At 44.7% G+C, this 25,186-nt stretch overlaps 1 long non-coding RNA gene across 2 annotated transcripts; it reads left to right on the top strand.

Annotated features, from left to right (window-relative positions):
* Positions 1-597: 597 nt before the first annotated feature.
* On the top strand, positions 598-18,509 carry LOC122493270. Of its 2 annotated transcripts, none has more exons than XR_006299857.1 (4): positions 598-969; positions 8,944-9,106; positions 10,612-10,784; positions 17,476-18,509. It is a non-coding gene; the product is annotated as an uncharacterized LOC122493270 (long non-coding RNA). The 2 variants fall into 2 exon arrangements; XR_006299858.1 differs by lacking the exon at positions 17,476-18,509 and adding an exon at positions 11,113-12,146.
* The last annotated feature ends 6,677 nt before the right edge of the window (positions 18,510-25,186 follow it).

Below are 25,186 nucleotides of genomic sequence, written 5' to 3'. Positions count from 1 at the left end.
CTGGAGCCGCTGCCGCTGCTGGAACAGCCGCCGGGACCTCAGCATGTTTCTGAGCGTGCTGAGCCCGCAGCCCCGGCACCCAGCACCCACCCCACCCCGCTCCCACTCCCCCAAGCCAACCCCCGGGACCTCGCGTCAGGCTCCTGCAGCCAATCCGGGCAAAGGCACGCCCCTATCTTGTTTCCCCCCCCACCCCCCGCACCCTCCCACCTCCCGCACCCCCCTCCCACCGGCCGTTCTGCTGCTCGGGGGAGTCCGGGGGCAGATCGCCGCACGAGCGCCGCCCCCGCCCCCGCCCCCGCCGGTTCCTGCGGGCGCGCCCTTCCCGCGCTCGCGGGTTCCGGGGCCCCGTGCCCTTCGACCCCACCCCTGTGCCCGGCTCCCACCCCCGTCCCCGCCGCTCCCCGAAGCTCCCACTCTCTCCCGCAGTCCGCCCCCTCCCGCGCCCTTTCTGCCTCTGGCGTTTGGCTCCCTCCTTGCGCCCCCGCTCCACCGGCATCCTCTCCACCTCCAGTGCCCAGGTTCCCTGCCGAGCCGAGCGCGTGTTCGCCTTAGCGGGGAGGGGGCCTCGGCGTTCCCTGCCGAGCGCCGGAGCGCCTCGGACAGTCTGCCCGCTGGGGTTGGAGGAGTTCGGCTGCCGGGTTGTTTCTCGGATCCGGCAGCCTTGCAGAGTGTGTTGTAAAACCCTTCCCCCGTCAAGAGGGGACCCAGCCAGCCTGCGTCCTGCCAGCTCGGGGGACCGGAGGCGGGTGTCAGTGGTTAGAGGAAAACTTTCCAGCAGAGCGCCTTGCCGCCTTGCCGGAGCAAACCTGGCATCTGTCAAGAACGCTCTCTGTGCGCTCTTCCTGCAAGGAGCTTCTGTTCCAGTGCAGTAGACGCAGAAGGCAAGCGAAGGTTTGTGCATCTGAACAGCTAACGCTGAGGACCAGTTGGAAAATCACAGGCTCCTCAGCCCCAGCTAATTACTACGTGAGTATGACGCCACGGTGTGTGTCGATATTAAAAAGAGAGGCTCAGGGAAACACAAGTGTGAACGTAGAGTAAATGACACCGCCAAGAACAAGGAACACATTTGATTGCATTTCAGACTCTCCACGTTCAGTGATAACACCTGTATTTTGTGTTTTATTACTCACATGGTTTTATATTTTGAGCTGGGTCACTGCAAACAAAAAGGTGCTGTTCGTTTTGGTTGACGTCGTGAGCTGACATTTCAGATTCCTCCCGCTCGGCTTGCCTGTTGTCTCCTTTGCCCAAGTTCCCAGATTCTCAAAACTCTAGGATTAGTTTTGGAGGGATGAGAGGAGAAAATATGTAAATACTCAGGAGGGTTAATATCCTATAGCGTTTAAAGTTCTATCCCTGGTTTTCCAGTCGGCCAATGAATCAGTTTGAAATTGGTGAGTTGTTAGCCCAGCTGTGGGTGGATTCTATGTAGGGAACAGCCACCATGAACACAGTGTAACAACAGTGGGACTGCAAGCCCCCTCTCTATTCTGGCCATGGTGACGTCCTCAGCTCAGCCTTGAAAATAAAAAGCCTTTAATGGAATCCTTGAGAAGTAAACAGCTTCTAAATACCCATGTAAGGGTGCCTGAAAACGTTATACAATGCCCACACTGGGTATCTTCCTAGCACTGGAAGAAAAAGAATACAGTCTGGAAGGAACCCCAACATCTGGACCAAACTCAAATTCTTACCTTGCAGAGAGAGACTGAATTTCACAGCAACCCCAGTCAGGAGCTTAAAAGCAATGCTGATTCAGTTTATAAAGTCAAGCAGTTTTAACTACCTTCTCTTAACTTAAATCCAAACGTAAATTTGCTTTAGGCCCAAACTGGATAGTCAATCAGTGTTTCAGGGCGGGTGGGTGTGGGTGATTTGTTTATTCACCCTTTTGTGCCAGGACTTGGCAGCCTAGTTTTGCCAAGTCGGGAAGGTTGAGAAGGGGGAACAAGGAAAGGAGGAGGGCTAGAAAGAGGGGAGGGACAGGGACGGCACCCTGAGTTTAGAGGAAGCTCACGAGAGCCTTAGTTACCTGTCACTGCAAACTTGTCTCCCCTCCAGGTTTCCTTCTGTTCCCTCCTCCCTCGAAAGACAGCCTCAGAATAGCCAAGGGGTGGGAAAGAGTTGAACCCGACGCTGCCCAGGAAAGGGGTTCTGAGTGCCCGGCCATGGAGTGAGGTGTAGGGAATGTGGGAGGAGGCCTTCTATCCTGCTCCATCTTCTGTCAAGAGGTGTTACTGGAATACTGTGTGCCAAGCTTAAGTGCCCATGATGGGCCAGGGGATTGCATTTCTGTGAGCGATAAAGCCAGAACATGGTTGGAGAGGTTCAGTACAGAGGCCTGGATGCCAGTAACATTACCATAGGTATAAATATCTATGTATTTGCATGCATAGATATTATGTATAGATACATGTATTTGCGTATGTACGTACATGTGTAAACATACCATGTATTTGAGCGTGAGATTTGACTTGTCACAAAACTCTCCTGAAACTTTTTTTTCCTGTTAAATCAGAGATATGTCAAATTTCCCCAAATTTCTGGATAATAAATACATTAAATCACAAATATTCAAAACCAGAAGTTTATTAAAAAAAAAAATTTTTTTTAATGTTTATTTATTTTTGAGACAGAGAGAGAGACAGAGCATGAACGGGGAAGGGTCAGAGAGAGAGGGAGACACAGAATCCAAAGTGGGCTCCAGGCTCTGAGCTGTCAGCACGGAGCCTGACGCGGGGCTCGAACTCACGGACCGTGTGATCATGACCTGAGCTGAGGTCCGACGCTCAACCGACTGAGCCACCCAGGTGCCCCAAAACCAGAAGGTTATTTTAATAGGAGTTCCAACATAGAGCTGCAGGCGTAAAGGGGTCCCTGGCATTTTGAGGCTTTCTTTCAGTTATACTTATGGAAAAGTTTGAAATACTCTGTGCTCAACTAGAGTTGGCTTTCTTTTTTTTTTTTAAGTTAAAAAATTTTTTTTTATTTTAATGTTTGCTTATTTTTGATGGAGAAGGACCGGATATGATTGGGAGAGGGGCAGAGAGAGAGGGAGACTCAGAAACCGAAGCAGGCTCCAGGCTCTGAGCCATCAGCACAGAGCCCAACGCGGGGATCAAACCCATGATCTGTGGGACCATGACCTGAGCTGAAGTCTGCCGCTCAACTGACTGAGCCACCCAGGCACCCCGGAGTTAGCTTTCTTTTAAATAACATGTTCTCAGATCTCCTTTAAATCCTACATTCCATGACGCTTTCGGGGGGACCTTTTTGAGCTAACTTTCTTTTTGCCCTTAGAGGAGGATATAGATTAAGAAGAAAAGGCACAACATATCCCCTTATACAGGTATCGCATGTTGCAAATTCAAAATGAAACCCCGACACGTCCCCATTCCCTCCTGGAGATTGCAGAAAGGAATCAGTTCTTAGGAACCCACTGATTGGACAGTAGTTTACAAAACAACAGAAAGCTCCAAAGATAAATGCTGATAAGCACCAGGAGAGGTAGTAGGCTTCTTCCCCCTCCCATTTCCTACCCCCACCTCTGTTCTATCCCTCTCACATCGTTCCATATCTGAATGTGCCACGGTTTCCCTTTGATCTCCCAGTCTCTGTATCTCCCTGCTCCATTTAATCGGGGATACCATAGTCAAGTTAATATTTCTAAAATGCTGCTTTGAAGCAAGATGCTTTTGTGTTCAGAAACCTTAACTCCTCAACTTGGCATTTAAAAGTCCAGTTCCAAATGGCCTTTCTAGAATTATCTTGTCCCTGTCACCCTAACTTGCAGTTCTGTGTTCTTTTTCCTTTTTGGATCTGTACTCTTCGTCTTTTTTTTTTTTTTTTTTCCTTTTTTCTTTTTTGCGTCTGTGGTCTTTCTCATTCTTATGGGGTTCTTTCCACTAAGAATCTCCTCCTTCATGTCCATTTCAATGGATTCAGTATTCAAGATTTGGCTGGTATGTTTTTTATTTATTTATTTTACAGTCATCCCTGCCCACTGTTTCTGGAAATGATCCCTCCTTCCTCCACCTATAGTAATTACTTTGCTAATTGCATTTCACAAGGCAATTAACAATATATTGCCTTTCGACACCTCTTATATTGTTTTCCTAATTTTCATCTGTTTTTCTTTTCTCTTCTCATATGGACTGTAAGCTCTAGAGCCAGAACTGTCCCATAGTTTTTATATTTCCCATGTTTATTCATATTTACTTAATTCACATTAAGCTTTGAGTCATAGATAGTTAATGTTTAATTAATTAAAATCTCATTTTTACTAGTATGGAGACAGAATTGAGTGTTTTTGGAGTTACAGTCTTCCCCTCATGCTTAGAATTTGCAGTAAAAATTCATATTCCTATAGTCCAGTCCACTTTTTCATGTAAGCATTACAAACTATAAAATTCAAGGTAGGCTCGTGAGATAAATAAATCCATATCATACTCAGTAATGAATAAAGTGGGACACACGTCACGGGTTTTCGAAAGGGGTCACATAAGTCCGCATCGATGAAAAGCACGACCTAATCTTCATAAATATTTCAGGTGAATGACCTTTTTCCTCAGCTTTCATTTGTGATACCATATATACAGGCATTTCTGCTCTGTGAGGATAGCTGATGACTGGAATCTCATTGCAAGTTCTAGATTGAATTAAAGGTCTGCCCAGGAGTGATTGGTAGTATTTACCCCCACCTGTGGTTGTCAGCCATGAGCTTGGCTAACACGTTTCCATTCTTGCGTTGAGTTTTGACTCTTTTGATAAAAATAAGAGTTAATAGCCCAACTGGACAACTGCTGGGATGTGGGCCAAAGGACATCTTGGGGGGAATTTCCAAGCAAAGCCCCAAGAAGTGTATCAAACCGGTAAGTTAGCAAAATTTGCCTTGAGGCTGATGGTAAATGGCGGGATTTGTTAATCAGAGCTCAAGCGGCTGTTTCAGAGGAAAGATACACAACTTTTCCCATCAAGCAAAACTGCTAAAACAGTCACTCAGGGCTAACTAACCAAAGAACAGCCTGCACCCGTGGCTGGCACTTAAGGTCATATGCTGGGTTGGCAGCCACAATTTACACAGGGGCAAGCAACTCCATCCATTGTGATAAGAACGAGGACAGTGTAATCACTGCAAAGCCTGGACTGTTTGGAAAGTTCAAAAGCTCTCCTCTCTCCCACTTCCTCCCTCTTTCCCACCTCCTCCTGTTCCTGGTGTGTCCAATGACTACACTGAACAACGCTAGAGCCAATAAAAATATTTTTCAAAATTTGGCTGTACTGGCAAGTGTTCCGACCCGGGAGGCAGAAGATCCAGGTTTGTATCCTGGCTTTGTCACTTTTCGGTTTGACCTTCTGCAGTGGCTTCATCTTTAAAATGGATTTACCGTCGGTTCATGGTAAATGTATGTGAATGTATGCGAAAGCTTCTTGAAATCTCACATAGCACCGTGTGTTTGTAACACGTCAAATTCCGTCTGATCCAATCCTCATGACATTTCAGCACACGAAAGGGGTCAGTTTGCTCGTATGAGAAGTCCATTCAGTTAAATAAGCTTCTCTTTATCAGTTGGACTCTTTTCTCGCACCAGACATTAACATGACTCAGAGGCTGGATCAGAGTGAACTGTGTTTAAATGCTTTTATCTTTGCTAAATTATCTTTTTAAAAAAAGTCCCCCCCCCTTTACTTGTGTGCCCTTCCCTAGTATATGCCCTATTCTATTTTTTTAAAGGTAGTTGTTTATTTGAGTCCCTGAAATAAATTCCTTTAAAGTATTTCGGTGGTGAAATATTAGAAGTAAAGGAAGGATTTTTTCCCTCAAGTCATCTACTTAGTGCCATGACTAGTAACTTAAAAAAAAAAAAAAAAGAGGAAGGCAGTGCAATATAAAACTAAAGCCAACTTTCAAAAATTCTGTTCTTGGGGCACCTGGGTGGCTCAGTTGGGTAAACGTCCCGACTCTTGATTTTGGCTCAGGTCATGATCTCATGGTTGGTGGGTTCGAGCCCCGCGTCAGGCTCTGTGCTGACAGCACGGAGCCTGCTTGGGATTCTCTCTCCCTCTCTCTCTGACCCTCCCTGGCTTGCTCTCTCTCCCTGTCTCTCAATAAACAAACAAACAAACAAATAAATAAATAATTTAACAAATCTGGTTTTATTCCGTTATATTACAAATAAAAATGGATTGCTCATCAGCTGAAATCTTACCTTTAGGTGCCCCTGGCACCAGGAATATCATTGCTGCACATGAAGAACATTTGGCTGGGAGTCGTCCTTCAGTGTGCCCGAGTCCAGAGCCTCTGGTGACTGCAAGCTGTACTAATTATTGAAAACTCTAGATTTTATTTTAACAGAATCTTACCATGTCCCGGATAAAACGATTATGTTGTACCAAACTAAGGAGTTTGCAGCACCAAGAATCCCCTAAGCCCTGTGTTAAGCTTCTGAAGAGGAGGAAAGATCCCTTTTAAACATTTTAGCTCCCGTTTATTCTGGCCATGTAGTTGGTCCTTCATAAATTCCTGTGGGATAGAGGAACCACTTAAAAGCTCGTGTCTAGTAGATTCTCCCAAATAAAAGAAGACATTGTCTTTTCCTTTCACCCATGGAACATGGCATCTGGGTCACCCAACCGAACGGGATTGCCAATGGGAACCAGTGGAAGAAGCTGGTTGTCTGCTCAGCCTCTGGGTGGTAGACCAAATCATTTACATTTCTTTCTCTCCATTCAGTACTTTGAGTAGACCAAACAGGTATTTTCTTTCATATGTGTTTTCACTTCTTTGCATTGTATAGCTATTTTTCTAGTTAACCTACTCATTATGCATGTACTATATAAAAGCCCATCCAGAACCACTCACTATATAGAGGCATGTCAGGTCCTATGCCTTGGAAGGGGCGAGTCTGAAGACACTCGTGAGACCGTGTTGCTGCTACTTGGATTTTGATTACCAGTATGGTCAGACTTCGTGCTTTGAAAATACGCATCAACCTGAGATATGCCATTTGTTTTCCACAATGCCTCAGCTTTGCAGCCCCTTGAATAAAGCCTATTAGAGACCTTCATCCTATGGTAGATTTCTGTTTCTAGAGCATTATCCCCTAATTAAATGTTGTGGGGGCAGTGCCCTTCTTTGTAAACCCCTTCTAAATAGAAATTACTTTTTACACTGGCGGAGAAATTATTGGATTTCCTTTCTCCCCATTTTAATCTGGAGAAACTGAAGCATAAGAGGGAGACGTGCTTAAGATTTCAAGGAAAGGGAAAGGGAGTTCTTGACTTTCCTGCCTCCTGAGCTAATCTTTAATTACCAGAACCTGCATCCTTAACAGATTTTGGCTCACCTCTGGCTACTTGTCAGCGTAATTCAATTGCATGATATATTTGGGGCCTGGAGCAGGTCATGGAGTAATTTTTGGAATACAAAGCCCTGAACAAGTGAAGAGATTCTATCATGCAATGTTTATTTGTATTGTTCAATTGGTTTAAGTATAATAGGTCTGGAAGAATAATCATATTTAGCCACACAAATGAAATTCTCATTGTGAGTACATTTCAGTGTGAATTTCCAAAACTGCCACATGAATGCTAACTCTGAAGACAAAAGAACACCAAAGAAAAGCCAAGCCATTAAGCAATTTGGCTTTATTGTTTTGTTTGTTTTTAAATCTGTAACTGGAAAAAGATTTCACGGAAGACTCTTGCTGAGAATGAAAGACTCAAAAAGTTGTGACAACCTTGGGGATTTTATTTAAGAGTCTAGATAAAGCTGCTTGGGAGTTGGGAACAGAAAATGAAAAACAAAGCTGAACGTGCTTGGCCATTCTGCATCCTTTTCCAAACCAGGTGGAGCTGTGAGGGTCTCTGAAATGCCTGGAGAAGGCACTAAAATGGTATTGGCATAGTTCTGAAAATATCTCTTTACTTATCCTGCGAATGTCTGAAGTGACGATTTTACTCTGACTTGTCATCATCTCCATCACGCTCCCTGGTTTTTCTCTCTCCTGCTGCTGACTGCTCTGTGGCAGCATTTTTCACATCGCCCTTCCCCCCACCCCATTACTAATTTATTGTGTGCCTTTTCGTAGCTATCTTGTGGATCACAATATTGTCTTGGCTTATAAAATTCCCATGCATATATCCTCATATGTATAGTTTTCATAAATCCTCATCTGGGAAGTGACTTAGAATGAAAGTCATTTATTAAGTAAGTTAAAAGGCCACAGTTAACCTTGCAAAAAAAAATCATGCTCAGTATTTTATAGCGTAGCCGGGCTGGATGGGAGAGTCTGAAAATATCCCTGGCCTATGCAGTTTTGTTTCAGAATGCTTTTTATTACATAATTTCAAATTATGGCATTTAAGCAAGATTATGCTAATTTTAGTGATTCTTTTTTTCAAATGTTTATTTTTGAGAGAGAGAGAGAGCACGCTTGTGCACGCGAGTGGGGGAGGGGCAGAGAGAGCGGGAGAGAGAATCTCAAGCAGGCCCCGTGTGTCAGCACAAGAACCCAACAGGAGGCTCCAGCTCATGAACTGGGAGATCTTGACCTGAGCGGAAATCAGGAGTTGGATGCTAAACTGACTGACCCACCCAGGTGCCCCAAATTTTGGTGATTAGTTTTGACATTTACCTCTCTCTATACCCTAATGATTAAGAATGCGGGCTCTGGAATCAGACTGCCTGGGTTAAAATCCAGGTTCTGCCACTTAGCAGCTGGATGACTCGGAACAAGTTGCTTGAACACCTCCGGCCTCCGTTTCGTCGTCCGTTTGATGGAAATAACAATGTCCCCCCTACTCGGGCGCTGTCTGGAAGGAGTCAATAAGATAGGGCATAAAGGCATCTGTCCTAGCGCTTGGCTTCTCGTAAATACTTAATAAACATCGGTGCTTTTTTTTCTTTTCTTCCCCATGTTTTGTTTTTAACACCAGCTCCAGCAGCACCGCTATAGGCCGCGGCATAAAGCAGAAAACGCTTCGTTTTATGCAAAACCAAGGGTGGCAAAGAAGGCAGCTTCCAACGAGTGGAAATTGGATAATTGAATCAATGTGTTCTTTTTTAAAAGCGAGAGGATGTAGTAAAGTAGCTAATTTGGTAAGTACTCTTTTGGTTTCAAAGGCAAGTTTATTCCTTTGTGGTCATTTAATCTGATTATCGTTCCGCTTGGGGAATTAGCATTTCCTAAACTAATTTTGCATCATGGAAAGGTCATTCCAGAGAGAGTTCCATCCTATGGTATAGCCATATTCCAAGTATATGAAACCAACAATGACAAAAGAAAGCCCCCCTGGGCTCTTGCGAGAGAAGTCTATTTCCCTGGAGAGTATTGATCCAAGCTGCTGCTTTTCATGGTGTAAATTCCTAAGACCTCAAGGAGGCTGGAAAATTCTCTGGTGACCTGCTTTGTGTCCATGCAGCCGAGCCCTGCAGTTATCCCGAGTACAAGGGGTCTTACTATATCATCCCTCGCTGGTAGAGAAGTCAGCAACAAAGGAAGTTTTCCCAAGTCTCTGAGGTTCAGCCCCTAGGAGAGTCTTTCAGATCCTAACTCGGAACTCTTAATTTTATTTCAGACACAGTTTCAATGCCTTGTTTTTCCGGATTCTGTTCTTTCGTAACAGACTGGGAGAAACAAACCGGAGCGAAGGAGTAAGAAAGGTGCACGGGGCGGGCAGAGAGGACATCTGGGAACTTTCTGTGAGAAAACAGGGACACGAGTGATGCCATTTACTGCAGAGACAGTGTTCTGTACCCCACAGTCACCTGATGATCCCACATCATTTAGAAGGTTTAGATTGTGTCTCTTAAACCGTCCTCGGCTTAAGAAACACAGTGTGTGCGGTGCCTGGCTGGCTCAGTCGGTTAGGAGTCCGACTCTTGGTTTCAGCTCAGGTCATGATCTCACGGTTTGTGAGTTTGAGACCTGCACTGGGCTCTGTGCTGACATCACAGAGCCTGCTTGGGATTTTCTCTCACCCTCTCTCTCTGCTCTTCTCCTGCTCTCTCTCTCTTTCACTCTCAAAATAAATCAGTAAACTTAAAAAAAAAAAAAAAAAAGAAATGCAGTGTGCATCTTAGAAATATCTTTATTAAGAAATAGCACTATGAAAATTTTGGAACTTCTTCTCCGGAACACTTTCATTATTTAGAAAATGAATTTATATGGATTGTTTCGTTCTCCAACGACGCTGGATCGGTGAGGTGTGAATTAGACGGTTAGAAGTCCAAAATCAAGGTGCCAGTTGGTTTGTTCTGAGGGCTGTGAGAAAAGGGTCTATCCGGGGCCTCTCCCCTTGGCTTATGGCTGGCCGTCTTCCTTCTGTGCTGGTCTGTGTCCAAATTTCTCCTTTTGATAAGGACACCGGTCATATTGAATTAGACCCATCTTAATGGCCTTATTTTGTCTTCATTACCTCTGTAAAGATCACATTTGATGATCCAAATAAGGTCACATTCTGAGAGACTAAGGGAGTCCCGAGACTCCAACACGTGTTTTTTTCTGGGGGCGGGGAGGGACGCATTCAACCCATAACAAGACGTTACTCGCGCGTAAGAAAGTTTGACACCTTATGTCCTGGAATTCATATTATGTTTTCTAGGACTGAGGGCAAGCAGAATGGCTTCTCATGTTTCACACTAAAGATGGCCCCCCAGATAAGTGACACGCAGACCCTGGTGAGAACAGTCACCTTTGCTGTAGGATTACAGCCGGGCACAAAGTCACGAATGCCACAGGCTGACTGTGGTCAGATCAAGACGTCATGTATGCTGAGTAAGTAGCCTGGGTCTTCATTCAGAGGGGGAGGGGCGTGTGTAAGCCACATCCCTGTCAGTGTGTGCTTACGGTAGGGTTAAATGGGCTGTCCTTTTATAGCTGTCATTACAAACCAAGAAACCCGACTGTTGTCTTGCAAGTGAAATAGAAAAATTCAGGTTCACGTTAATAATTCCCGCTCGAGGAGAAAAACCAGCTGATCCAACTGGTTGATCGTACAGACTACTTTTCAGCAGGTTGCTCTGACATTGTGTGGACCCACAGTTGGGCTTGCCAGCTGCAACATGGGTGTTATTATTATTATTAATTTTTTTTTCTGAACCAGAACTAGCATAACGGTGATTGACTGGGTTGTAGAGATACAACAAACCTTTATAACTGAAGAACAAAACTGGCCTTTGAGGCAAGATAAACTCAGGTTCTCTCTCCTATAGAATCCACTGAAAAACAGGATTTTTCTGACCTCGAAGTAATGATTTTGATGGAGAAGGTGATTCAGATCCTAAAATATTGGCAAGCAGGGGTCTAAGAAATAACTCCCTTCAGTATATTGATTGAGATTTATGATGAAATCTGAGGCTCACGAGCATCTTAATTTTATCCATCCCTAAGTGGTACATCTAACTGTCCTCTGTGGACACAGCTGGTAATGTTTTAACCTGTGCATGGCCACAGACCGAATGAACGTGACTTGTATGCCCCCAATCCAAACACCAAAAAACCCCACCTGATTAAGTTCCAAGAACCCAATCTGATCATTTGTGTTGCCGTTTGATATTAAAGAATGGCTCTCAGCTGTCCTGGATGCCCCTGCTACAGGGGCCGAATATGGAACCGGATGCCTGAGTGTAAACATCTGAGGCTCTCTCTTAGTATAAAATCCAAGGAGCTCTCTAACACAGTGTGAAAGCCGAGGATCTCTCTAACATAGTATGACATTCTGTGTTGCAGGGATGCCAAGTCCTCCTTGCAGATAAATTTGCTACGTGCGTGCTGTGTACACAGCATGAATTTAGATGTATATGAAACAGTGTGTTTAAAAATGTCACATTGAAGCGTTGTTAATGACGAGATTAGTTCAGTGGAACAATCTTACATAAGCTTGTACTTAAAGAAAAGCTCAAATCTGTGCATCTAAGTATTATTTAGTCATCTGCTTGTGCAACTATATTTTTAACTTAATTTATGATGAACAAATAGCCTTTCTGCACTCCCAGGCTGTGTTACTGCAGTGTGCTTTATTTTCTTCTCAGTTTCCTTCAGAGCACATTACAGAGAACTTTCTTTGGAAACTCTATAAAGTTAACAGCATCCGTCAGAAAGCACCAAACCAACCAAAATTAAAGATGTAAAATACAATGATAGGGCATGTGCATTCTTTCCAGGGCCATGTAACAGAAACCTAGATCTGTGTCACATTCTCTTTTATTCTTTTTCTTTTTTTTTCCTATTTCTTTTTATCTTTACTAAAAACATTGTCTGTGGCCATGTAAAATGTCTGCCATCACTCCTGAGTGACCAAGAATCTTTATGAATTTTTAAAAATTTTTGAACGTTTATTCATTTTTTTTTTTCAACGTTTATTTATTTTTGGGACAGAGAGAGACAGAGCATGAACGGGGGAGGGGCAGAGAGAGAGGGAGACACAGAATCGGAAACAGGCTCCAGGCTCTGAGCCATCAGCCCAGAGCCCGACGCGGGGCTCGAACTCCCGGACCGCGAGATCGTGACCTGAGCCGAAGTCAGACCCTTAACCGACTGAGCCACCCAGGCGCCCCTGGAATCTTTATACTTTTGTTAATTGAAGTATTGTTATTGTCACAGTATTAATGGTAATATACAGCTGTAAAAATCCACTTGCCATGGGATGTAGGATAGGAAGTCTGTATGGAAGCCTTGGACCCGGTCTTCAAGAAGTTATCTTTAGAGAGTTTCCTTTTCTTCCTTCCTTCCTTCCTTCCTTCCTTCCTTCCTTCCTTCCTTCCTTCCTTCCTTCCTCCCTCCCTTCATCCCTCCCTCCCATCTTTTCCTTTCTCTCCTTCTAACTTCATTGAGGAATAACGAACAAATACAATAGTACATACATTCGAAGTATACGATGTGATGATTTGATATACATATACATTGTAGAATGATCACGGAGGTCAACACGTCTATCACTTCATATAGTTACCATAGTTAATTAACTCTTTTCTATTTTGTGGTCAGAATGTTCCTATTCTCTGTTTCCATGAAATTTTGTTATTGTTTTGTTTTGTTTTAGATTCTATAGTATTTGTCTTTCTCTGTCTAGTTTATTTCAGAGAATAGTGCCTTCCAGATTTATCCATGTTGTCACAAATGGCAGAATTTCCTTCTTTTGTCGCAGCTAGATACTGTTCCGTTGTATCTATACACCCCATTCGCTTTATCTCTTCGTCTGTCAAAGGACATTTGAGTTGTTTCTACATCTTGGCTGTTGTGAAAAGTTGCAATGAACACGAGAGTGCAGATACCTCTTTGAGGTCCTGATTTTCCCACAAGTGGGATTGCTGAATGTTTATGGTAGTTCTGGTTTCAGTTTTGCGAGGAACCTCCATACTTTTTTCCATTATGGCTTTGCCAATTTGCATTCCCACCAACAGTGCACGAGCGTTCCCTTTTCTCCACACCCTCACCAACATTTGTTATCCCTTGTCTTTTTCATAAGAGCCATCCTAGCAGGTGTGAGGTGATATCTCAATGTGGTTCTGATTTGCATCTCCCTGATGACGAGTGATGGGTGTCACTCGTGATGGGTCAGAAACAGTGACTGAACACCAGACACCGTGCTGAGGGTGTCATTGGCAATATCCCATTTACTTCTGGTAACAGCCTTGTCGGGTATCATGTTTGCTTTGTACAGGAGGAAATTGAGGCTCAGAGAAGTCGAGCGATTTGCTCCAAGTTTCACAACTAATAAATGATGGAGCAGGACTTCCAACCCAGGTCTGTGTGACGCCCCAGCCAGAGCTCTTGACCACTCTAAAATAATGCCTCATTTTTATTTTTTTCCTGTCTTGAAGCAGCTTCGTTTTCTGAAACTAAGATCCAAATTCAAGTGATTTAAGAAAATCTGAAGTGAATGCTATGCAACAACATCGTGTGAATTTTTTCTGTGTTTAGCTTTTGTAAAAACTTTATTTATAAGGACGTTTTCCATGAATGCACAGGGCCGGTTCTCCGTGAGTTTCCAAATTCTGCCTGTTTGGCATTTCCTCTCTTCTGCTGTTACCATGTTAGGTCTGCCTCTCAGCTTCCTGGAGAGTCAATAATTATGCCCTTCTAGTTTCAAAAATGAAATTGTATTAAATTTGTGGGGTTTTTCTTCGAATTTGTGCTTAAATTCTAGTTAGTTAACAGACAGTGTAATATTGGTTTTGGGAATAGACTTTAGTAATTCATCATTTACATACAACACCCAGTGCTCATCATGACAAGGACCCTCCTTAATGCCCATCCCCCATTTAGCCCATCCTCCGCCCACCTCCCCTCCATCAGTCCTCGGTTTGTTAGTTTTTCCATATCATGAAGAGTCTCTTGTGTTTTGCTTCCCTCTCTTTTTTTCCCTTTCCATATGTTTATCTATTTTTTTTCTTAAATTCCACATATGAGTGAAATTATATGGCATATGTCTTTCTCTGACTTATTTCACTTAGCATAATATGCTCTAGTTCCATCCACGTTGTTACAAATGGCAAGATTTCATTCTTTTTCATGGCTTAGTAATATTCCATTGCATGTATGTATGTGTGTGTACATATATCTCACATCGTCTTTATCCATTCAACAGTTGATGGACATTTGGGCTCTCTCCATAGTCTGGCCATTATTGAAAATGCTGCTAGAAACACTGGGGTGCATGTGCCCCTTCTAATCTGTATTTTTGCATCTTTTGGGTAAATTCCTAGTAGTGCAATTGCTGGGTCATAGAGTAGTTCTGTTTTTAACTTTTTGTTTTCCAGAGTGGCTGGGCTGCTTCGGTTTTAATTCCCACCAACAGTGCAAGAGGGTTCCCCTTTCTTCACATCCTTGCCGACATCTGTTGTTTCCTGTGTTGTTAATTTTAGTCATTCTGACAGGTGTGAGGTGGTATCTCATTGTGGCTTTGATTTGTATTTCCCTGATGATGAGTGATATTGAACATCTTTTCATGTGTCTGTTGGCCATCTGGATGTCTTCTTTGGAAAAATGTCTAATTATGTCTTCTGCCCATTTTTAAACTGGATTATTTGTTTTTGGGGTGTTGAGTTTGATAAGTTCTTTTTTTTTTAAATATTTTTAATGGTTATCTTTGAGAGAGAGAGAGAGAGAGAGAGAGAGAGATTGAGAACAAGCAGGGGAGGGGCAGAGAGAGAGAGACACAGAATCCAAAACAGGCTCCAGGCTCTAAGCTGTCAGCCCAGAGCCCCACATGGGGCTTGAACTCACAAGCCATGAGATCATGACCTGAGCTGAAGTCAGATGCTTAACCGATGGAGCCACCCAGGTGCCCCTGTTCTTTATAGATTTTGGATACTGACCCTTTATCAGATATGTCATTTGTAAATATCTTCTCCTATTCCATAGGCTGCCTTTTAGTTTTGTTGATTGTTTCCTTCACTGTGCAGAAGCAACAATTATGCCCTTCCAACACTTTCAAAATTTTGTTCCAATTTCCGTGACCAACAGGGAGAAAATGACCATTAACTGGGGGGTGCCACCACCGGGAACAGCATTGACAAAAGGGCTCCTCTCCCCACTTGGGGCCATGGCAGCAAGCCAGCCTTTCACCTTTAGAGCTTTTCCAACACAAGTCAGCTAATCCTGTGTCCCCTCAATTCCATAAGACACCAGCCAGGCTCTCCAGAAGATTCTCTTAAAGCCTTCTGCTTGGTTTGAGGGCAGTGGGAAAGAGCCATGCCTCTGCAAAGAACTAAGGAGCAACGCTCAAGGCTCTGGTAAAGACCCTCATGATAAGGCCAGGCCCCTGTGTGGTGTTTTGGGTCATCCTCTGTAAGGTCTGCGTGGATGGTCTAGCCCCTCTCTTTCGAATGCTTGGGTGCCTAACACACCTTGTTCTCCGCTGTGGGGTCTCAGCCCGCCCTGAGCATTGAGAAGTCCTTTGTTAATACCCTGCTGCACATCGTTTAGGGAGAGTTCAGCACACAGTTGTGATCAGAATCATGGCGGAGGCAGTGATGGAAGGGGGGGATGCCCGAGAAGGGCATGTAGTGAAGTGAGATTGTTGGAGACGAAGGGTTGGGGGCGCTAACATGTGAAATGCCGAGTCAGGGAGAACCCCACGTACCCAGGGGAAAGCATCCCAAAGGCTCACATGAGACCCTGGAGACGAAAGAACACCTAGAAGAGAATACTTTCGAGGTAGCGAAGAAAGAAGAGCTTCAAGAGAGGGGGTGATACAAAAGACCAGCTCCCTGATACTTCAAGAGCTCCTAGAAATCAAGAGTGAGAAGACTCTCAGCTCAACAGAAAATGGGAGAAGACCGGGCTCAGGTAGCCCTCGATGGAGGAGAGACGGATGGCCCCTGGATGTCTGTAATGATGTTCAGCCTCACTCTCAGAGGAGTTGCAGGTGAAATCTACCCTGGGATCTATTTCCGCCTCAGGGAGGACGGTACGCTGGTCTGGCAACAGTACTCCATTGCAGGGCGGACGGGAGCACTCTGACGCAGTGCTGATCAGAGTGCAAAATGGTTCTGCCACGGAGCAGGCGAATGTGACAGTGTCCCCCCCGAACCGCACACGAAGTCACTCTTTGACACAGATGGTCACTTGACTCTCCTTGCAACCGATTTCCCTTTGGGTTCTAGGACAGCAGCGTCTTTGGTTTTCCCCCGGTGTCACGGTTTGTGCCTTCGAACCTTCTTTGCTGACTATCCCTCTTCCGGCTGACCTCTTAAATTCTCACATGCTTGGGGCTCAGTCCAGGGCTGTCTTGTCCGTCTCTGCCTGATCCGGAGGTCACCTCGTCCAATCCCCTTGCCTATGTTTGTTATGTATGTATGTGTGTTTTGGCGTGGTAAAATACCCACGAACATAAATTCCACCCTTTTGAAGCGTGCAGTTTAGTGGCATTTACTACATTCACATTATGGTGCAACTGCCACCTCTGTCTGGTCCCAAAACATCCTCCGTCACCCCAAGAGAAAACTCTGTACCCATTCGGCGGCCACTGCCCATTTGCTCCTTTCTTAACCCCTGGCAACTGCTCGTCTGCCTTCTGTCTCTGGATTTGCTTATCGTGGATGTTCTTGTATAAATGGAACCATTCGCCCAGCGTAATGTTTTCAAGGTTCACAGTCCACTTTGTAGCTTATTAAGGCTTCCTTCCTTTCCGCGGCTGAATAGTATTCCGTCGTGTGGTTATTCCACATTTCATTTATCCATCCAGCTGTTGGTGGCCATTTGGGTTGTTTCCACCATTTGGCTGTTTTCAGTAGTCTTGCTGTGAATATTTGTGTACGAGTTTTACTTCCAATTATCGGGGGTCTATACCTAGGAGTGGGATGGCTGGATCCTGTGGTAATTCTATGTTTAATCCAACTGCTTGCTTGCTTGCTTGCTTGCTTTCTTTCTTTCTTTCTTTCTTTCTTTTTTTTTACATCCATAGGCTGATGACTCCAAAATCTGTATCCCTGGCCTGATTTCTCCCAACTTTCTCCTTTAGATCTCTTCTGGGATTCAGACGTCTTACAGTTGACTTGACTTATCCAGCACTGAGACTGTTAGTCTCTACTCCCTCCAGATTCCTCCTCCAGTCTTCCCAGCTCAGGAAATAGCACTGCCATTCACGTAGGCACTTGGGTGGAGACCCAAGGGCTCTCCCTGAGTTTGCCCCTTTCCACCCCTCCCCGGATGCAGTCCATCAGCAAGTGCTGTGGGCTCTGTGTTTGCGACACGCTCACCTTTTCCCTGCTGCTACTTTGGTCCAAGCCACCATTGGTCTCCCACTAGACCCCCCCGCAACAGACGCCGGCAACTTCCACTCCTGGCCCTAGAATTTATTCTCTGCTCTGTAGCCAAGAGTGGCTTTTAAAAAGATATATATGATCTTAAAATAATAATTAGAAAAAAAGATCACTTAGCTTTTCCTGCTTCAACACCCCCAGTGGTTTCACATCGCAATTAGAACTAAACCCAAACTTGCTTCTGTGGTCGCAGGCGTGTGGTAATCTGTTGGCTGCCTCCCCTTTCCTTCTATCTCCCTGGCTCTCTGTGCTTTACCACACTGGCCCCTTTGTCCCTTGAGCTGGTGCCTGCCACAGGGACCCTGAACTTGCTGTCCCTCTGTCAGAAATTCCACGGCGGTTCTTTCTCACTCCTGAAGCTTCCGCTCAAGCGTTACCTCCTTAGGGGGTCCTTGTCTGACCACCCCGTTCCCCAAACTCAGCCAGTCATGGTCTTATCATACCAATCTCTTTTTTTTTTTCATTAATATATCGCTGACATTCCACATCCCTGTATGGAATTACCTTATTTATATCTATGTGTTTCTTTTCACTTTTTGGTGTTTGTGCCCTGCCTTCCTCCCCCTTTCCCCAAATATAAGCCCCACGGGGACAGGAATTTTGTCAGTATTTGTGGCTGTCTCTCCAGACCTTGGATATCGCCTGGCATCTGCGAGGCACAGAGAAAGCATTCGTTGGACGCTGTTGAAGGGTTCGACTCCCACCTGGTCCTGAATAAACCCTCTTGATCCACTACCATGGCTCACTTTTCTTCTCCTCCTCACCGACATACTTCTAGAAGGAGCAGATCATACCCAATGTATTTATCTAGTCATGTTTCTTCCCCTCTGTAACCCTAAACAACCCAGCTTTCCCCCCCACTACCATTCAGAAGTGCTTCCTCAAAGATTTCCGGAAGAGTCAAAACCAGTTGCCTTGTGCACTATGCCCTTTCTGTAGCATCTGACATTGTTAACCCCTGTTCACATTCATGAATCTCCCTTTGAAATGTTGTCCTGTCTTGGCATGACTTCTGGATCTACCAGGGGCATGGGAAAGCTGGGAATGCATCCCGAGTGTCTCGGGAATGTATTGGGGGCTCCAGCCATCATACCTGGTGAGCAGGCTGGCTCTTAACCAGATAGATAGTCCAGAACGATTGCTATGGGTCAGTGGCATGAACTCCCCATGAAAAGCGCCAAAGGGAAGCCGCTCAAAGCTCCAAAGCCCCTGACTTCATTCAGGTGGTAACTTGGCAGTGGTATATCATTCTGGGTACCCGACAGTCAGGGAAGGTGCCCTCCACCCAAGGGTACCTGCTCTGCGTAGATGTCTCTGGGCTGTCAGCTGGTCTTTTATCTACAAAGTAAGTAAGATCCTTTTTCTGTGCCTACGGAATCTTTTGATACATTCCCCTGGGTCAAAGGTGTATCTGCCCCAGCTAGACACATGATGCTTTAAATCACAGCCCTTGTCTTGTTGCACTCAATTCCTACTTTGTGTGAGGGACATGGGGTTTGGGACTGCCCGTCCTCCCATCTACTGGCTACATGACCTTGGACAGGTTAATGCATACCTTATATCCTCTGGCTCCACATGTGACAATTGAGCAGAACCACTAGGACCTCACGGGCACCTTGACTCTGTCACGAGGATGCCCAGAACATACAACCATCAGTGGCTCCCTATTGTCTTCTTAATTAGGTCTGGCATTCAGGCCCCCACCCCATGATCCTGGGTGGCTCCTTAGGATCCCACACAGGTTTTGCTGTCCCCAGCATGCTGGGTCCTATGCCTTTGCTATGACCTTCCACTGCTTATGGGAGACCATCTTCCCCTTGAACTTTTCTTTGTTTTCTGGATTTTATTTTAAAAACGGCAACATGTAGGGGCGCCTGGGTGGCGCAGTCAGTTAAGCGTCCGACTTCAGCCAGGTCACGATCTCGCCGTCCGTGAGTTCGAGCCCCGCGTCAGGCTCTGGGCTGATGGCTCAGAGCCTGGAGCCTGTTTCTGATTCTGTGTCTCCCTCTCTCTCTGCCCCTCCCCCGTTCATGCTCTGTCTCTCTCTGTCCCAAAAGTAAATAAACGTTGAAAAAAAAAATTTAAAAACAGCAACATGTATTAATTTTCTAATCAGGAAAAAAAAAACCCCTCTCACCATTAATATTGTTTTGAATACCCACCCTTATGTCAAAAGCCATGTGTCCATAAACTCCTTCTGGATGACCCATCACCTATGGGCACTCAGACGTTTGAATCCGCTGGATCGGCCCTTAAAGTATACAATGCCAAGTATGTATGGGAATATAATAAAAATATACAGCCAATTGTTAGAGAAACAGAATGTAAACTCAGAGGGCAGATCTTCATTTCCACTGTAGTCACTGGTGGCTATCAAACTGCTTTGCCCATGATTTCCATAAATATTTGTTTAATTGAATTATTAACCAATGCATGTAAGAACGGGGGGACCTACATGCCTTGTCTCTTGTGAACAGAATAAAAATAACCCCATGTCATCCATCAGATTAACTGATAAAAGGTTTTGTTCTTTTGCCCCGAGAGAGGGCTGGAAAGAGACCGTTTAGAAACTTGTCTTTTCCAAACCCAGCAGTTTAATGCCACTTGAATGGATGAAAAACACAGCAGTTATAATGACATATGAGTTTATATCTATCTTTTGCTTTCCAGCCATGAAAGATACTGGATGTAGTTTATGAGGGCCAGCTCTCACGAGGGGATGGGGTGCCGCCCTCAGTCCCTGCCTCGCAGAACAGTAATTGCAAAGGAATGTTTATCCAGGCGCAGACTCCTTTTTCTGAGGCTTGCCATTCGCTCGCTCACACTGCTGTGCGTGGTTTCACTCTACCTGCCTCCTACCTTATTTTGTGGGAGCAGTTTAATTATGAGGAGATGAGTTCTTTCTTAAAGATTTTTAATTCCTCCCGGTGGTTCATAAAAAGAGAGCTAAGTGTTGCCATTTTAATCCTATTGATTAGAACAGAAGGCTGAATAAGACAAATTATCTACTGTTTACTTGATCATCTGTTGAAATTGTCAGTCCTCTTTAAACGGGAGCCAAAAATCCTCGATACATTTTTGGTGACTGTGATCATCATTCAACAGCTTTCTCTCCACACCTTCCTGTGGTGAAGTCTGTACAAATTCGGTGAGTTCCGGTCCAAAAGGGACTTGTAATTGAAACCAACAGAAAGGCCAGTGTTTCTCAACCAATTCTGCTTCCCTGGAGGACACTTGGCAATGTCTGGAGATATTTTCAGTGGTTGTGACTTTGGAGAGGGTGCCGCCAGCATCTGGCAGGTAGAGGGAGCCCAGGGATGCTAAGAGTCCTATCATGTGCATAAGCAGCTCCACAACAAAGAATGACCTGACCCCACATTTCAACAGTCCTGAGGTTGAGAAACCCTGATATAAACATACGGCCTTGAATGCACAAACAGTTTAAAAATAGTGATCGATTGAGAAATGTCTACGTTCTATCTAGAAGGTCTAGACAAGAGATTGGAGGGACGGCGGACAACTTGATGCCTATCAGAATAGCCCCAGGTGGCAGAGTTAACCACCTTTCTTTCAAATTGGAGCAGGCTTTGTGAAAGGGACCGGGAGGGCGCGTGTGTATGCTGGCCTAAAAAGCACTCTGAGTTTTGGGAGCCTGGGTGGCTCAGTTGGTTAAGCATCTAACTCTTGATTTCGGCTCAGGTCATGATCTCACGGTTCGTGGGTTCAAGCCCCTCATGGGGCTCTGTGCTGATGGCACGGAACCTGCTTGGGATCCTGTCTCCCTCCCTCTCTCTCTCTCTCTCTCTCTGCCTCTCCCCCGCTCGCTCTCTACCTATCTCTCATAAATAAATAAATAAACATTAAAAAAAATTAAAAAATAAAATAAAATCACTCTGAGTTTTAACCCCGGGGTCTACATCTGACAAAAATGCCAGTCATTTAGGAAACCATCGCTGCTCGCAAGCCCTTTAAATTGGGAGTGGTGGACTTTCTTCTGCGATTATGAAATTACTCACAAAGGCCAGAAACAACTTCAAGTTCAGAATCATCTTGATTCACGGACCAAAAAGAAAAAGAGGAACCATTCAGCCAGCTCAAAGAAATTATTGCATCATTTCCTCGTGTGTGGTTCAGGTTAAAAATAACCTTTAATCCTCATCAAGAGTAAACTGTCTTGTCTAAAAGAATTAGGAAATTACCTCAGAGCCAGGTTATAGGGTGGAGTGGAGAAGGGGCGATTCATCAAGGAAGAAATCGCTTGCTATAGTTTAGGTTTAAAATTTCTGAATGACTATGGAAAGGTGGGGCTGAGGGGGTACAGATGTGAAGGGAGAAGGGGGAGGAAGGGTTTGCATGTGTTGGGTGGGGAGACACATGCGCACTACCTGGGGAGGAGGAGGCTGGCTAGAGTGTCTTAAAGCGTTGGGCAACTGGGTGTTCTTTTGTTCTCAGTCTTGGGCAGTCTGCCTTGGCCTTGAGTGCTCGCAGAGATAGACGGTAAACCACAAGCTCTGTGCCTATTGGGCCAATGATGAAACATGAGACAGGCCGGCCTTCGATGAGCCCGGGGGCATCTCAGCACCTCGGCGTCAATGCAACACACGGGGGACAAGAGCAGACATGTTCCTCGCTGGGTCACACTGCACAGACTGCGAAGGAATGGGGAGGGACAGCGTATGTCGAACAAAGGAGGCTGTTTGACCTTTCCGATTAGCTGTAGATTTCAGCCGGCTGGCAGTCACTTCCAATTTGCCACTGTGTTAAAAACTACGTAAAAGAAAAACCAAACAGAGGTGCTGTAAATGTGCCCCGAATTCACATTGAAGGCACTCAAATATAAGCAAAGATTGTCAAGGGCTGTGACGTCCTGTCTCACCGTCCCTCCAGTCTTGTAACTGGGGACACGACTTACTGCTCTGGAGGTAATCAACTAGACTCATTCTCCCTAGTCACTTCAGAAGCTGTGTGAATATGCATGTTGTGGAAATTGGAACTTGAAAGATTAAGGGTTTTTTTTTTTCTTTTGAGGTTACACTGTACTAAAGTCGAAGTAAATCTTCACATCTGATCTTGTTTGTTTTTTGTTTTTTTCAACTCAAAACCACAAGAACTCTGAGCATGGTTTTTAGTACATGAGCAATACCACAATATCCTGTGTCATAAGCAAAAGAAATGAGCAAGAGAAATACGGTTTTCTTAGAACTGCCTAACCCAAGTGGGAGAATAGAAAACACGCAGGCTCGACCCAGGTTTAAGTCCTCCCTCACCACTCACACCTAGATCCTTGAGCAATGCTCTTTGTTTCTCTGAGATTCAGTCATTTCATCAGTCGAACGGAAATAACATTCCTTACTTCCTACGGCTCTAATGGGAAATGAAGAAGCTAATGTGTGTAAGAACCCTGCGTTTGGTGTGAGACCACCTGGAGTTTGGTGGGTGCTTAATGAATAGAATTTATGGTCATAGGTTTTTTTTTTTTTCTGTTAGAGAAGTACAGTGTCTCTAGGAGGCATTGTTCTGTCAGTGATTATATATCACATTATCTAATATGCAACAACCATGTAGTTACCAGTAGTCAGTTCAGCAAATGCCAGTGCAGTTTTCATTAGGATCATCATCAGAACCCCTCTTCGAGGCACTCACAATACAGATTAAAACTTGCTCACCTGTTTGCGAGTTCGATAAGCAGGGGGAAATTCAAAGATACCTGTGCATACGTAGATGAACGTCAACTGTTAGAACAATGCACCATAATGATTATGATATCATTTGGTTTAAAGGCTAAGGAGGTTTGGTCAGCAGAAGCAATAGCTCAAGGGAGATGCTGGGACTCCAGCCAATAACTTCTGACCTACAGACGGAGAAGAGACTCTGGGAACTGAAATGTCTCTTATCACATTTTAATTCAAAAAATAGAATCTTACACTCCAGAGCCAGAATCTATAAATGGAATAAGATATCAGGAAGAGTAGTTTTCAGGTGATAAATAGTACACTTGGCAAAGATCTTTCTACATGTGGCATCAGTGAAGCAAGGGGCTTTTTTTTCCCCCTGCGTGTTCCTGCCGTGTGTATCATCAAAACAGATGGATGTCTGGAACTTAATGATAATGCCATGTGTTTATGTAAGAGTTGTATACCAGGACACCTTGATATGTAGGATCTCAAAAGTGGGGAAACTTATTGACTGATTGGTCTATTCTCTTCATCCATCCATCTATCCATCTACCACCCATCCGCCCACCCACCTATCTCTCCACCCACCTATCTACCGGCCCACCCATCCATCCATTCAACTAACATTAATTGAATGCATACTTTCTGCCAGACCCTGGGCTGGAGGCCAAGGCAACAAAGATAGAAAGGCTCAATTCTACTCCTCAAGGACCTTTCAAAGCACTGAGAGTTGGACACAGCCAAAAGGGAGATACGTTCAGAATTCAGTGAGTTACACGTGCGTTGGGCACATAGCCAACTTTTAGTAAATACCGAAGAAAGGCAATAGAAACAAACCACAGGTGTGTGGTGAGACATGCCATCGCCAGGTCGCTCTCCGCATCATTTATTTTGAGAATAAGGGACTTTGAGCCTGACTTTCCTCAATTCGGGGGGAATAACTGTAGCGAGTAGGTGGCTCTTGCCTCTTTCTGGCCCACATTCCTCATCTCCAGAGACAATGGTTCTGTGGCTTAAAGCCTTTCATGGAGAAAGTTCTCCCTAACAGGCTGTCTTCACTGCTAGCGAGAGAGGGCCCTTTGCTGCGTGATTCCTCACTGACGATCTTGGTAGATGAAGCCCAGGAATCACTTTCACGTTAGGCCGCTGAGTGGGCTGGATGGGGGCCATCTTTGTTACTCTCCCTTTATCTAATATGTGTGTATGGGGAAGCCAGGAATGGGTTTTTAGAAGAAATACTCGGAAAAGTTAAAAAAAAAATAGCACAAATGTCATCCCCAGTTGTGCCTTATTGTTCATTTCAGTTTGTCTCCTGTGCATTTTGCCAAGGACTTAGCCATGTATACTTGGGCTTTTTTGAATCAGGATTTCAAACTACATGGAAACTCTGGTGCCATTGTTGTTGTTGTTGTTTTTTTTAACAAACAAAAATTTGAATGTCACACTTGTCTGTTTTAAACATTAGCAGAACCGCAATTGACTTTCATGGAATTCTGAGTTATAATAACTTTCACCTACTTGGATTTGGTTTGCCGTTTTGGCATGAGCTGACGAGAGCTAAAATATTGTTCCGCTTTAAAAACTTTGTTTTCTGGTTTGGATTTGAGAGGTTCTGGAGGTTGGAGGTTTGAAAGGAATCATTATAAAACCCATCAGCGTCCGTCAAATTACCGGGACCACGGGGGTACATGGTGTTCCTTTCCAGCCTTATGGAAATTGTCTCATCAATTCTAAT

This window comes from Prionailurus bengalensis, chromosome D2 (genome assembly GCF_016509475.1).
Source record: "Prionailurus bengalensis isolate Pbe53 chromosome D2, Fcat_Pben_1.1_paternal_pri, whole genome shotgun sequence".
NCBI lineage: Eukaryota > Metazoa > Chordata > Mammalia > Carnivora > Felidae > Prionailurus > Prionailurus bengalensis.
Note: the sequence above shows the minus strand (reverse complement) of the source record. Positions and strands in the feature narration are given on the sequence as shown.